Genomic DNA, 16,488 nt, shown 5'->3' on the forward strand with positions numbered 1-16,488 from the left:
ACTTTTGGCTCACACCTGGCTCTGGCTTTATCCCCTCTGTCTCCAGCTCTGGCTCCCACCAAGGCTATGACTGCCATAACACCCTGGGGAAGGACTTGACTCATGCTCATTTCAGATCAGGGTCTCCCACCGAAACCCCTGGGCATACAGAGACTGTAAAGGGACTCACAAAATACATGGAGACTCTTTCGACTCTTTCAAAATCAATATAGATAGCTGTTTCATTTAATTTCATAGAGAAAGAGAAAGTTAAGCAAAATGAGATGCCAAACAAAAGAACAAGGGGGAAAAAAAAACAGAAACAAAAACAAGAAAACATAAATAATTTACCATAGAAGAATTCAAAGCATTAGTAATAAGAATATTAACTGAACAAGGGAAAAGAGTAGGTGAACATATTAATAAGAAACTAGAAATTATGAAGAAGAACCAGAGCTAAGGAAACCAAAATGTAAAACACGTAGAAGAAATTAACATCAGACTAGGTGATATAGAAGGAGGCCTAAATTATCTGAAGGGTAAACTAATGGAAAACATCTAATCAGAACAATAGCAACAAGAACACATTTTAAAAATGATAATAATTTAAGGGTCTTCTAAGACAACATGAAACATGCTAACAATTACATTTTATGGGTCCTAGAAGGAGAGGAAAAAGAGAAAAGGGTCAAAAAAGTGTATGGTGAATTATGGCTGAAAATTTCTCAAAACTGAAGAAGAAATTAGATATCCAGCTGCAGGAATCACGGAGAGTCCAGAGCAAGGTGAAACCATAGAGAACCACACTAAGAAATATCATAATTAACATGGCACAATTAAAGATGGAGAATTCTAAAGGCAGCCCAAGAAAAATTAAGATTCACATACAAAGTAATGTAAGGCTAACAACTGACTTTTGCAGAAACTTTTCAAGTCAGAAGGGAATGGCATGATATATTTATAATACTGAAAAGGAAAAGCCTACAACCTCAGCTATTCTATCCAGCAAGACTATCTTTCAGAATTGGAGAAAGAAAGAACTTTTCAGACAAGCAAAATCAAAAAGGAGTTCATCAACATTAAATTAATCCTGAAAGAACTATTGAAAGACTTCCTCTAAGTGGAAAAGAAAAGGCTGCAACAAAAAGTAAGAATTTATAGGAAAGGGAAAAAAAAATCCCACTAGTAAAGGCAAATACACAGTAAAGACTGAATCAACCACTCAAATAGGCTAGTATGAAGATTAAATGAAAATGTATCATCTGTCTTAATTGAAATAAAAAGTTAAGAGATGAAGATATAAAATAAGGCAAAGACACAGGTAGGAAAACTAAAAAAAAATGTAGATCTGTTAGAATATGTTTGAACTCAAACGACTACCAATTATACCTAAGTAGGCACAGAGTTGGACACGACTGAAGTGACTTAGCAGCAGCAGCAGATACAGTTACCAGTCAACTATGTGAACAGCATGGTAACAGCAAATCAGAAATCTGCAATAGATAAGCAAAACTATAGAGAAAGGAATACAAGCATACTACTAAAGGAAACCATCAAACCACAAGAGAGGAAACTACAAGAAGAAAAAAAAAAATAGAAAAGAATTGAAACAACAACAGCAACAAGATACACAAAACAAGTAAAAAAATGGTGATAAGTATATAGCCATCAGGAATCACTTTAAATGTCAATGGACTAAATGCTTCATTCATTCAAAAGATATAGGGTGGCTGATTGAATAAATAACCGACAAACAAAACCCATCTATATGCTACTTACAAGAGATTCACTTCAGAGCTGAAGGTACAGATTCAAAGTGAGGTGATGAAAATATCTATTTAATGCAAATGGAAATGACAAGAAAGCTGAGGTAGAATATTCATATCAGACAAAATAGGCTTTAAAACAAAGTCTATAACAAAAGCCAAAAAAAGGCCATTACATAATGATAAAGGAATCAATACAAGAAGAGGATGCAATGTTTATTAACATATATGAACCTAATACAGGAGCACCTACATATATAAAGCAAATGTTAACAGACAGAGAGAAATTGACTATAATAAAGTCATAGTAGGGGACTTTAGCATTCCAGTTACATCAATGGGCAGATCATCCAAGCAGAAAATCAATAAGGAAACAATAGCTGTCTACAGGCCATTCTATCCAAAACCAGAAGAGTACACATTCTTTTCAAATGTAGCTGGAACTTTCTCCAGGATAGATCACATGCCAGGCCATGAAAAAAGTCTCAGCAAATTTAAGAGGATAGAAATTATATCAAGCATTCTTTTGAACCACAACAGTCTGAAACTGGAAATCAATCACGGAAAGACAAATGGGGAAAACACAAGTATGTGGAAACTAAACAACATACTACTGAAAAAAAATGAGTCAATGAAGAAATCAAAGAGGAAATCACTAAATATCTTTAGACAAATGAATATAAAAACACAACTTTTCAAATTCAATGGGATGCAAAAAAGACAGCTCTAAATGAGAAGTTTAAAGCAATATAAAAGCCTACTTCAAAAAACAAGAGAAATCTTAAACAACCTAATATATTATCTAAAAGAATTAGAAAAAGAACAAAGCCTGAAGTTAGCAGAAGGTAGCAAATAATAAAGATCAGAGAGGAAATAAATAAAACAGAGTTCCCCCCGTCCAAGGAGGAAAAAAAAGTAGAAAAGATAAATGAAACCAAGAACTATTTTTTTAAAGATAAGCAAAATTGATAAGTCACTGCCACAGAGATATAGAAATTCATAAGATAATACTATGGATAGCATTATCCTAACAAACTGGAAAATCTATAAGAAATGGGTAAATTTCTAGAAACATCAGAAACAAATAGATAATCTGAAGAGACCAATAACTTGTGTTTAAATTGAATAAGTAATCATAAAACTCCCAGCAAACAGAAGCCCAGGATGTGACAACTTCATAAGGTCATTCTACCAAAGAAGAGTTAGTACCTATCCTTATCAGACTATTCCATAAAAACTAGGGAACACTCCCAATTAATTCCAGGAGGCTGACCATTACCACAACACCAAAAGCATACTACAGGCCAATATCTATGATGAATATAGATGCAGACATCTTCAACAAAATGTCAGCAAGCCAAGTCCAACAATACATTAAAAGGATCTGAATACTTGCTTCTTGGAAGAAAAGCAATGGCAAACCTAGACAGCATGTTCAAAAGCAGAGACATCCCTTTGCCAACAAAAGTCTGTAGAATCAAACCTATGGTTTTTCCAGTAGTCATGTATGGATGGGAAAGTTAGACCATAAAGAAGACTAAGCACCAAAGAATTGATGCTTTCAAATTGTGGTGCTGGAGAAGACTCTTGAGAGTCCCTTGGAGAGCATGGAGATCAAACCAGTCTATCTTAAAGAAGATCAACCCTGAATATTCATCGGAAGGACTGATGCTGAAGCTGAAACTCCAATACTTTGGCTACCTGATGGGAAGAGCTGACTCATTGGAAAAGACCCTGATGCTGGGAAATACTGAGGGCAGGTGGAGAAGGGGTGACAGAAAATGAGATGACTGAATGGCACCACTGACTCAATGGATATGAATTTCAGCAAACTCCAGGAAATAGTGAAGGACAGGGAAACCTGGCATGCCACAGTCCATGGGGTTGCAAAGAGGCAAATGCGATTTAACAACTGAACAACAGTATGTTCAAGTGGGATATACTCCAAGGATGCAAGAATTGGTCAATATCTTTAGATGAATCAATGTGATATGCTACATTAACAAAGGAAAGGATAAAAAATCACATGATCTCACTACGTGAAGAAAACTTGACAAAATTTAACATTCATGATAAAAAAACTCAGCAAAGATGGCATAGGGGAAATATATATCACGATAATAAAGGCTGTTTATGACTAACCTACAGCTAATACATTAAATTGTGAAAAGCTGAAAGCTTTTTCTATAAAATCAGGAACAAGACAAGGATGCCCACTCTCACTGCTTCTGTTTAACAGTGTTGAAAATCCTAAACACATCAATCAGATAACAAAAATAAATAAAAGGCAACTAAATTGGAAAGGAAGAAGTTAACTGTCACCCTTTGCAGATGATATAATACTATATATAGTACACCCTGAAGTCTCCACTAAAAAGCTGTTAAAACTAATAGATGAATTAAGTAACAATATAGAGTACAGGATTAATATACAAAAATCTATTGCTTTTCTATATACTAACAATGAACTATAAGAAAGAGAAATGAAGAAAAAATTCTGTTTAAAATTGCATCAAAAAGAAAATACCTAAGAGTAAGTTTAACCAAGACAGTGAAATACCTGTATTCAGAAATCTATACAATATTGGTGAAACAAATTGAAGATGGTACAAAGAAATGGAAAGATATCCTGTGTCCATGGGTTGGAAGAATTAGTGTTGCTAAAAGGTCCATACTATTCAAAGCTATCCACAGATTTAATGCAGTTCCTTTCAAACTACCCATGACATTTTTTTTTTACAGAATTAGAAGAAATAATCCTAAAATTCAAATGAGATGACAAAGGATCCTGAATTGCCAAAATAATCTTGAGAAAAATAGGACAAAGCCGAAGGAATCATACTCCCTGCCTTCAGACTATACTATAAAGCTTCATTAATTAAAGCAGAATGGTGCACATAAATAATCAGACGGATAGCTCAGCTGAACAGAATAGAGAGCCCAGAAATAAACCTACTCACTTACAGTCATTTAATCTACAACAGTGGAGGAAAGAATATACATCGCAGAAAAGACTGTTCAATAAGTGGTGCTGGGAAAACTGGATGGCTACATGTAAAAGAAGGAAATTAGAACATTTCTTCTTACCATATGTAATAGTTAACTCAAAATGGATTACTTAAATGTAAGACTGGAAACCATAAAGCTTCTAGGATAAAACATAGGCAGATAAATAGGAAAAATACTCTCTGATGTAAATTGTAGCAATGTTTTTTGGATCTGTTTTCTATAGCAAAGGAAACAAAAGCAAAAATAAACAAATGAGACATAATCAAATTAAAAGCTTTTGCACAACAAAAGAAAGTAAAATCGCTCAGTCTCTCAGTTGTGTCCGACTATTTGCGACCCCATGGACTGTAGCCCACCAGGCTCTTCCATCCATGGAATTTTCCAGGCAAGAGTACTGGAATGGGTTGTCATTTCCTTCTCCAGGGGATCTTCCTGACTCAGGGATCGAACCCAGGTCTCCTGCATGGCAGGCAGATGCTTTTATCATCTGAGCCACCAAGGAAACTCGCAACAAAAGAAACCATCAACAAAACAGAATACTACTTAGTGGAAGAAAGTATTTTTAAATTAGATGAGAGATAAGGGGTTAATATCCACAATGTATAAACAGCTCATAAACTCAATACCCCCCAAATGATTAAAAAAATGAGAAGACCTTAATAGATATTTTTCCAAAGGAGAAATACAGATGACCCACAGGCACTAGAAAAGCTGTTCAACATTGCTAATTATCAGAGAAATACAAATCAAAACCATAATGCAGTATCACCTCAGACCTGTCATATCGCTATCACCAAAAGTCCATAAATAATAAATGTTGGTAAGGATGTTGAGAAAAGGGAACCCTTGCATAATATCAGTGTGAATGTAAATTGGCACAGCCATTATGGAAAACAGTGTGGAGTTTCCTTAAAAAGCTAAAAAGAGAACTACCCTATAATCCAGCGATTAAACTCCTGGGTATATATCTGAAGAAAACAAAAACACTAATTTGAAAAGATGCATGTGTATCATTGTTCATTGTAGCATTATTTACAGTAGCCAAGATATGGAAGCAATTTAAGTGTGCATCAATAGATGAATGGATTTAGAAGATGTGGTATATGTATACAATGGAATATAAATCATAAAAAAGAATGAAATTCTGCCATTTGCAACAACATGAATGAACCTAGAGAATATTATGCTTAGTGAAATAAGATGGAGAAAGGCAAATGCTCCATGGTAACACTTACTTGTGAAATCTCAAAAATAAAACAAAGGATTGTAAATAATAAAACAGAAACTCTATTAGAATACAAACTAGTGCTTACCAGTGGGGAGATGGGAGGGGCAAGATTGAGGTAGGGGATTCAGAAATACAAACTAATATATATGAGATAAATAAGATTCAAGGTTGTATTGTACAGCACAGGGAAGACAGCCAATGTTTTATTATATATAGATTTAAGTGGTATATAATCCATAAAAGTATTGAAACACTATGTTATATACCTGAAACCAATATAATATTATATATAACTGTATTTCAGTTAAATATAATATACAGTATGATTTTGGAACCTATGAAAATTTATTAAAGGTTTATTTTATAGAAATTAAAACAAAATATGTGCAGTTTTCAGAGTAACTATCATATGTATGTATTTATTAAAATAATTATTCAGCATTAACAGAAAGAGTAGATATCAGATAAATCACTTAAGCTGTAAGACTTCGTGAAATTATGCTAAGTGAGAAATAGTTTGAAGTAGAGAAAATTAACATAGTTATGTAACCTCATTATCAATAGTCATCTTCTATGTTTAAAATCAGTTTTTTTACTGAAAAAGAAAATATACATTTTCTATAATTTCCAAATCTGGAAGTCATTTTTCAAAAATATGTTTCAACATTTTATCTCTCTGACTGTTATCATAATTCTAGACAGGAATGATGTAGCTATATTGAGAATTCAAATTGGGAGAGATTTTTTTTTTAAGAAGAAACCAACTTTCTCAGAGTTATGCAGTATGTGATACCTGGAAAAAATAAAGGGTATATATTTCATGAAGATTATATATTAACCTGTTCTTAATATACTATAGCAAATTGTTATTTTAGGAATAAAGATTCTTTTGACTTTGTTTTTAATTAAAAGATGAATTAGGAAACCTTTTTAAACAAATGCATTTTTTTTATTGCTTTTAAGTTCATTCAGTAACATTACTGCTGCTGCTAAGTCACTTCAGTTGTGTCTGACTCTGTGCGACCCCATAGACAGCAGCCCACCAAGCTCCTCTGTCCCTGGGATTCTCCAGGCAATAATACTGGAGTGGGTTGCCATTTCCTTCTCCAATTCAGTAACATTAATTGCTAACATATTTCTGGGTATAAATCTTAATGTATTTTCTTTAATGAATAGATAAAAATAGTAAGTCCCCTAGATACAAATGAGTTCTATTTTGAGAATGCATTGTAAATCTAATTTGTTCTCAAGACCAACAAAGTTAGCTTAAGTACCCAACATAATTAACTATATAATACTGTACTCTAATAGGTTTATATTTCGTTTACACAAATAATACATACAAAATCAAAAACACAGATAATATTTTTAATTTTACAGTACTTTGAAAAGTACAGTAGTACAGTGTAACACCTGGTATTGAGTCAATAGGCATGGGTTACTGACTGGAGGAGGGAGAGGCATGAGAGATGGTAGATCTGAAGGATTATCAGCAATAGGACATGGAGTCCATCTGTTCAGTCACTCAATCATGTTTGACTCTTTGAGACCCCATGGACTGGCTGCAGCACACCAGGCTTCCCTGTCCATCACCAACTCCCAGAGGTTGCTCAAATTCATGTCCATCGAGTTGGTAATGCCATCCAACCATTTCATCCTCTGTCGTCCTCTTCTCCTCCCACCTGCAATCTTTCCCAGCATCTGGATCTTTTCCAATGAGTCAGTTCTTCACATCAGGTGGCCAAAGTATCAGAGCTTTAGCTTCAGCATCAGTCCTTCCAGATTTCCCTTAGGATAAACTGTTTTGATCTCCTTGCTGTCTGAGGGACTTTTAAGAAACTTCTCTAAAACCACAGTACAAAACCTTCAATTCTTTGATGCTCAACATTCTTTATGGTCCAACTCTCACATCCAAACATGACTACTGGAAAAACCATCAGTGAAAGCCTCTCAGTCGTGTCTGACTCTTTGTGACCCCATGGACTATACAGTCTTTGGAATTCTCCAGGCCAAAATACCTGAGTAGGTAGCTTTCCCTTCTCCAGGTTATCTTTTGAACCCAGGGATCGAACCCAGGTAATCCCCGCATTGCAGGCAGATTCTTTACCAGCTGAGCTACAAGGGAAGCCCAAGAATACTGGAGTGGGTAGCCTGTCCCTTCTCCAGTGGATCTTCCTGACGCAGGAATCAAACCAGGGTCTTCTGCATTGCAGGCAGATTCTTTACCAACTGATCGATCAGGGAAAAAATCATATCTTTGACTATATGGGCTTTATTGGTAAAATAATGCCTCTGATTTTTAATATGCTGTCTAGGTTGGTCATAGCTTTTCTTCCAAGGAGCAAGAAAGTTTTAATTTCATGGTTACGGTAACTGTCTGCCGTGATTTTGGAGCCCAAGAAAATAAAGTCTATCACTGATTCCATTGTTTCCCCTTCTATTTGCCATGAAGTGATGGGACCGGATGCCATGATCTTAGTTTTTAGAATACTGAGTTTTAAGCCAGCTTTTTCACTCTGCTCTTTCACTTTCATCAAGAGGCTCTTTAGGTCCTCTTTGCTTTCTGCCATCAGAAGGGTGTCATCTACCTATCCGAGGTTATTGATATTTCTACCAGAAATCTTGGTTCCAGCTTGTGCTTCATTCAACATGGCATTTCGTATGATGTACTCTGCATATAAGTTAAATAGTCAGGGTGACAGTATTCAGCCTTGACATATCCCTTTCCCAGTTGGAACCAATCTGTTGTTGTTCCGTATCTGGTTCTAACTGTCCCATCTTGACCTGCATACAGATTTCTCAGGAGGCAGGTAAGGTGGTCTGGTATGCCCATCTCTTTAAAAATTTTCCACAGTTTGCTGTGATCCACACAGTCAAAACGTTTAGCGTAGTCAATGAAGCAGAAGTAGATGTTTTTCTGGAATCCTCTTGGTTTTACTCTCATCCAACAGAAGTTGGCAATTTGATCTCTGGTTCCTCTGCCTTTTCTAAATCCAGCTTTTACGTCTGCAAGTTCTTGGTTCATGTACTGTTGAAGTCTAGCTGGGGGTATTTTGAGCATTACTTTGCTAGTGTGTGAGATGAGTGCGATAGTGTGGTAGTTTGAACATTCTTTGCCATTGTCTTTCTTTGGGATTGGAATGAAAGCTGATCTTTTCAAGTCCTGTGACCACTGCTGAGTTTTCCAAATTTGTTGCCCTATTGAGTGCAGCACTTTCATAGTATCATCTTTTAGGATTTGAAATAGCTCAGCTGGAATTCCATCACCCCTACTAGCTTTGTCCGTAATGATGTTTCCTGAAGCCCACTTGACTTCGCACTCCAGGCTGTCTGGCTCTAGATGAGTGATAGTGGTTATCTGGGTCATGAAGATCTTTTTCGTATAATTCTTCTGTGTATTCTTGCCACCTCTTCTTAATATTTTCTGCTTCTATTAGGTCCATACCATTTCTGTCCTTTATTGGGCCCATCTTTGCAAGAAATGTTCCCTTGGTATCTCTAATTTTCTTGAAGAGGTCTCTAGTCTTTCCCATTCTATTGTTTTCCTCTATTTCTTTGCATTGATCACTGAGGAAGGCTTTCTTATCTCTCCTTGCTATCCTTTGAAACTCTGCATTCAAATGGGTATCTATTTCCTTTTCTCCTTTGCTTTTCACTTCTCTTCTTTTCACAGCTATTTGTAAGGCCTCCTCAGACAGCCATTTTGCTTTTTTGCATTTATTTTTCTTGGGGATGGTCTTGATCCCTGTCTCCTGTACAGTGTCACGAACTTCCGTCCATAGTTCTTCAGGCACTCTGTATATTGGATCTAGTCCCTTAAATCTATTTCTCACTTCCACTGTATAATCATAAGGGATTTGATTTAAGTTATACCTGAGTGGTCTAGTCTTCCATTAGGTTAATGCAAAGCCACGTGTTTTTTGTTGACCAGGCAAAAAGTGTTACAGCTTGTCTGGGAAGTTCTGATTCATCCGCCATAATCACCAGACATTGCATCTTCAGCCTTCCATTTATTTTGGTCTTTACAAAATTCTCTTAATGGAAAACAATTCCATTCCCTGAAAGACTATAAAAAGCACCTGAAAGAGTTATTTGCTCAAAAAGATAAACACATTTTGATAAGATGGATTTATGCTTGATAAATGGCAGAAAGTAGTTGAACAAAATGGTAAGTATTTTGTTCAATACACCTGGTAAAAATAAAAAATGCATCTTATATTTTTACTTAGGTAGAAAGGTAAATTTGGCCTCACTAACGCCACCATGGCAATAATTGGAAGTAATTGATGTCTATTTTTTAGGTAATTTTCTGTGGTCCTTATTAGGTCTAGTAAAGTTTTAGTTGATTCTCTAAATTATTCAATAAAATAATGTTATTAAAAACCATGATGGTTTTACTTATCAGGTTTGAGTGAATTCGTTTTTTAAACAAACAAAGAAAGCATTACTCTGAGTTGAACTCCTAAACTTAATGTTGAAAGATAGGTGTAGCCTTTCTCTATTTTATTGGAGTTACCTGCAGCACAGTAATTCTTTTGTTTTTTTTTTTTTTTTAGTTCATGTTCAATTTCTTTTTAAAAATTAACTTTATTGGAATGTAATTGATTTTCCATGTTGTGTTAGTTTCTGCTGTACACATGAATCAGTTATATATATGTGTGTGTATATATATATATGTATAAAAAACACATAAACATGTGTTTATGTATATATGTATCCATGCTTTTTAGATTCTATTCCCATATAAGTCAGAGTATTGAGTAGAGTTCCCTGTAGTATACAGTAGGTTCTTATTAGCTACCTATTTTGTATATAGTAGTGTGCAGAGCACGGTGATACTTAATGTTTTTTGGTGGTTGACCTCCTTTTACTTTTTTCCAGTGTTACAACTTATTTTCTCCATGTGAATGTGAATTCACACTTTAGATAATGTGTGGATTACTTTAAATCATGTCAAAAATGAATTCAAACACATCAACAGGAAGAGACCACTATATTTCTACCTCTTGAATATCACAAATTGGAACACTCTAATATTGCAATTTAATATTAATATCAAAATATTATTTTTTTTTACAGATAGCTGGGATTTATTTGTAGGGTATAAGAGCAAGACACCAGGATACTTATTAACCATGTTAAACTTATTTTTAAATTAAAGCCACATGAAATCTAACTTGTAAAATGGGAAAAGTAGTAGTAGTAACCTCATAGATTGTGTATTAATAGTCAAATGAAATAATGTACATGAAATTACTGTGTAAATTTTGAAAGGTTGCCATGTTACTATCATCTTATACTGTGTATCTCTGTTGGTTGAGACATTCTTTCCCTGTGTTCATTGGTCAGTGTTCATTGCTTTCTTATTCCCACTGTGGTCTTTTATAACAGAAAGTTAGCCTGAAGATTTTTTTTTTCAGTCCTATTTCTGTTAACATATGTCCATGTAGTTAAAAATTATATATAAAAAATAGACATGAGGTGGAGCAGCGAGAGAAACAAAAAGAGAGAGAGAGGGTGGGGGAAAGAAAGACTGATTTCTTTAGATATTCAGAGTTTTTTGATTCCATATGAATTTTAGTATTATTTTTTGTACCTCCATGGGAAATGTCACAGGATTTTGTTACAGATTGCATTAAATCTGTGGATTGCTTTTGGTGTTATGGATACTTAAACATTATTAATTATTGTTGGATTAGTGGATGTCATTCTATTGTGTTCTTTAATTTCTTTCATCCATGTTTTATAGTCTTCAATATATATATTTCTTACCTTCTTGGTTAAATTTATTCCTAAGTATTTTATTCTTTTTGATGTTACTGTAACTGGGATTGTCTTCATTTTTTTGGCTAGTTCATTATTAGCATATACATACACAATTGACTTTTGATGTTGAGTTTGTATTTTACAACCTTACTGAATTCATTTGTTCTAAATCGATTTTGGTAGGACTTTAGAGTTTTTATCTGTAAGATCATGGTATCTGTAATCATGTGGATATTTTAAAAGCAGATTTTCTTTGGCACGTGACAAGGAATATGGGTAACCTCTAGAAGCTGAGAGTGGTACCTGGCTAATAGCCAGGAAATAAATAGTCTGCACTTGCAAAGAACAGAATTCTGCCAACAACTTGAATAAGCTTGAAAGTGATTTTTTTTTTTTTCTTGGGATAAACACCTGTATTGGCTGAAATCTTGCTTGCAGCTTGTGAGACCCTAAGCAAAGAATCTAGCTGAGTCCACAAATACTTCTGACCAATGAACTTTGAGATAATAAATGGGTTTTATTTTAAACTGCTTATTTTGCGGTAATTTGGTATGAAACAATAGAAAACTAATATACCATTTTTCAGAAGATAGGAAAAATAGAGTCTGTTAAAAATTTTAAAAGAAAAAAGAAAATGTTTCTAATTAGATTATCAGATGGTTTTATACTTTCATTAACAAGGGGGAAGAAAGTTTTCTCACTCTCCTAAAAGAGTCAAGAGAAATTATGACAGTATTCCAATAAGAGCCCATGATTTCTGCCTGGTGGTACCTAAAAAAAGTGTAGCAAAGCAACTCTTTTTTAATGTATTCCTCATATGGTCAAACTTGACTACTTTACTGTGAGCTATGGGCAAAATCTCTCTATGTTCATTCACTGTAACCAACCAAACTGTGATTTATCAACTTCACAAACTAAAACAGTAGGGCCATTGAGGAATCCTACCTCTACAAAGAGTGGAGAGATGATAGGTGATATCCGTGTGTTGTTTGTGATTTTACTGAGGGAGTGCAGGAGATCAGTTCAGTTCAGTTCAGTTGCTCAGTCATGTCTGACTCTTTGCGATCCCATGCACGCCAGGCTTCCCTGTCCATCACAAATTGCCGGAGCCTGCTCAAATTCATGTCCATCAAGTCAGTGATACCATCCAACCATCTCATCCTCTGTCATCCCCTTCTCGTCCTGCCTTCAATGTTTCCCAGCATCAGGGGCTTTTCCAGTGAATCAGTTCTTCATATCAGGTGGCTAGAGTATTGGAGTTTCAGCTTCAGCATTAGTCCTTCCAATGAATATTCAGGACTGCTTCCATTTAGGATTGACTGGCTTGATCTCCTTGCTGTGCAACAGATTCTCAAGAGTCTTTTCCAACATCATAATTCAAAAGCATCCATTCTTCAGCACTCAGCTTTCTTTATGGTACAACTCTCACATTCATACATGACTACTGGAAAAACCATAGCTTTGACTAGACAGAACTTTGTCAGCAAAATGATGTCTCTATTTTTTAATTCTATCTAGGTTTGTAATAGCTTTTCTTCCAAGGAGCAAGCAGCTTTTAATTTCTTGGCTACAGTCACCATCTGCAGTGATTTTGGAGCCCAAAAAAATAAAGTCTGTCACTGTTTCCATTGTTTCCCCATCTATTTGCCATGAAGTGATGGGACTGAATCCCATGATCTTAGTTTTTTGAATGTTGAGTTTTAAGGCAGCTTTTTCACTCTCTTCTTTCACTTTTATCAAGAGGCTCTTTAGTTCTTCTTCTCTTTCTGCCATAAGGGTGGTGTCATCTGCATATCAGAGGTTATTGATATTTCTCCCAGCAATCTTGATTCCGGCTTGTGCTTCATCCAGCCCGGCATTTCTCATGATATACTCTACATGTCAAGTTAAATAAGCAGGGTGACAATATATAGCCTTGACATACTCCTTCCTCAGTTTGGAATCAGTCTGTTATTCCATTTCTGGTTCTAACTGTTGCTTCTTGACCTTCATACAGATTTCTCAAGAGGCAGGTAAGGTGGTCTGCTATTCCCATCTTTTTAAGAATTGTCCACAGTTTGTTGAGATCACTCACCTAGAGCCAGACATCCTGGAATGCGAAATCGAGTGGGCCTTAGGAAACATCACTATGAACAAAGCTAGTGGAGGTGATGGAATTCCAGTACAGGAGATAGTGAAACCGTTTTGAATAGTTGCTGAAATTTCCATCTCTTTTGAATTTGAAGAATCAAAATACAAACCAACTTGCATAGATTTTCCCATGACTTAATGCATCTAGAAACAGTCTTGTCCTTTTGTTGTATCCTTGAAATAGGAAACTAACTTGACTCCATTTTGTGGCTGTGTGACATTTTGTTATACAAAATGGTAACATTTTTAATTATGTAAATTATTATGATGAGGCAATATTATTTTTATCTCAGACAATTGACCCATGAATTATATTAGACTTTTCACTGAAAAAAGAAAGAGAATGTTAGAAAAATGTAATGGTGATATTTTGAAGCCTTCATACATTTTGTTAAGAAATGAAATAATAATGTAGAACATTATACTGTGATCAGAACTATAATGTAAATTAATATGGAACCTGGAAATATGGCTAACTATGAGCAAACTAGATTATAGTAGATGTAGAGCTATGAAAAATGAAAAAGGAGTTAGAAAGTTAATGTATAATTTTAACAGGGGAAAAAAGAGATCCATACATTTACAGGAAATTGAATGCACTTAAAATATGAAAACATTTGAGCATGAGTCATGGCAGTTGGAGAACTTGAGATGCTGGCAGCCAGGTCACAGAAGTGGCCAACAAGAATGCCATTTTTCACGAGATACATGGGAAGGAGGGCACATGTTTTCCTACATGTCTCACTGTTGAACATAGTAATGGGGATTAAAGCAGAGGATTGAGATTTGGATTGAATTAAACAATATATAGCTTGGAACTAATACTGAGAAATAATATTAAAGACAATGAAAATCTAAGCCAAAGGAAAGAGCATAAGAGACATTTATAAGGAGGTTGGAAAGAATGTGCAGCTAAATGGTTAGAAAACAAAACAAGTAAGTGATAGATTGGTATTTGACGTCTAAGTTTTCTTGAAAGCATGAACATGGATAGAGAAAGAAATAGGCTAGGCTAGTGGTATATATGCGTTCAGAGGAAAATTTATCTCAAATATTATCTCAAATCTAGATATTACCTTATATTTCAAAGCATTTTGTGAAATTAAATTATATTCAGTCCAGCCTTTTCATTTTCTGAGAACCATAATGTAAACCATATATCCTAAAAATGGCAAAATTCTCCACTTAAGTATCCCTATTATAATTAGTAATATGTAATAAATAATGTATAGGACAAATATATTAAAAAAAACAAAAGTAATGGGAGGGTAGAAGACAATCTTTAATAGACCCCCATAATGTGCCTTTCATAAAAAGCTTTCTTTAGTTCCATGCCTTCACATTTTGATTAGATGCCTTAACAAGTAACTGTGCCCTGATAAATGCTTACAGATAATGAGTTCAGCATGTGCTGCAGTCCATGAGGTTGCAAAGAGTTGGACATGACTGAGTGACTGAACAGCAACAACAATGAATTCAGTGGAAAGAAAGAAGTCTAAGAGTAATGCTGAGCTTGCCTACTCCTGAGAGAAAGGAATAGCCTGATACTTACAGCACTGGCTTTTGCAAGAAGTCAGCACTTACTGCTGCTCCTCCTGCTGGGCAGCTGCCCAGAAGGATGAGATGGAAACTGGCAGGGTCTGAGGCTATATAGTGCTCTAGGCTCTGAGAAGTTGTTTTCTCAAGTGTTATCTCATCTGAGTTCATTGACACAGCACCAGTTTTAGTGTTCCCATTTTACTAGGGAGGAAATGGAATATCTTGTCCTTTAACTTAAACAAGGCCTCCTCACCAGGGTGACACACAGCTAGAATTTGGATCAATGTTGTACAACTCCAAATCTTAGTACACTTCATGACGACAGTTTACTAACTCTTGCTCAGAGAGGAACTACTGGGGATTGTAGTTGAGGTTCCCATTAGGGTAGCAGAGTGAGGATCAGACCAGGAGACCTGGCTTCTTGAGAGTTAATGCCATGGCAGTGTGAGACAGCCTTGAGGAAGAAGGATGCAGCCTCCTAAATACCTTAGCACTTTCCAGTGGTAAAGAACTCACCTGCCAGTGCAGGAGACATAATGAGATGTGGATGCAATCCCTGGGTTGGGAAGATCTCCTGGGGAAGGCCATGACAACCCACTCCAGTATTCTTGCCTGGAGAAGCCCATGGACAGAGGAGCCTGGTGGGCTACGGTCCATACGGTCACAAAGAATCAGACAGGACTGAAGTGACTTAGCAGTCACACATGCTTACTGGATAAAGTAGGTCCAAGGCCTATTTTTATACAATAGTAAACTAAGAATGGTGTACTATATATTTAAAGATTAAAAAAAGAAAGAAACTTCAAGAATATGTGACAAAGAATATATGTAGCCTACAAATCCTAAAGCATTTACTCTCTGTACCTTTATAGGAAATGTTTACAGATTCCTGGTCTATTTAACTCTTCTGTGTCTTTAATTGAGAGAAGAAAATAATTTTCTGCAGAAGTCTGGCCAATTTGAGATGGTCAGTTCTAGATGATAGCTGTAGTAATTTTTGCTACCCTAAACAGAGTTGGCTCTCAGGTTGTACTTGTGAATTCCTTCATTTATTTTCTAATATATTTTATT

The 16,488-nt window shown here is 35.4% G+C and overlaps 1 long non-coding RNA gene across 3 annotated transcripts in view; it reads left to right on the forward strand.

Moving 5' to 3' along the window:
• The window catches only part of LOC145524698 (uncharacterized), a 472,194-nt gene that overhangs the window by 20,595 nt on the left and 435,111 nt on the right, over window positions 1-16,488 (forward strand). The window lies entirely within an intron of this gene.

The sequence above is a fragment of the Giraffa tippelskirchi genome, chromosome 10 (assembly GCF_054371585.1).
Source record: "Giraffa tippelskirchi isolate mGirTip1 chromosome 10, T2T-mGirTip1v1.2.pri, whole genome shotgun sequence".
Lineage (NCBI taxonomy): Eukaryota > Metazoa > Chordata > Mammalia > Artiodactyla > Giraffidae > Giraffa > Giraffa tippelskirchi.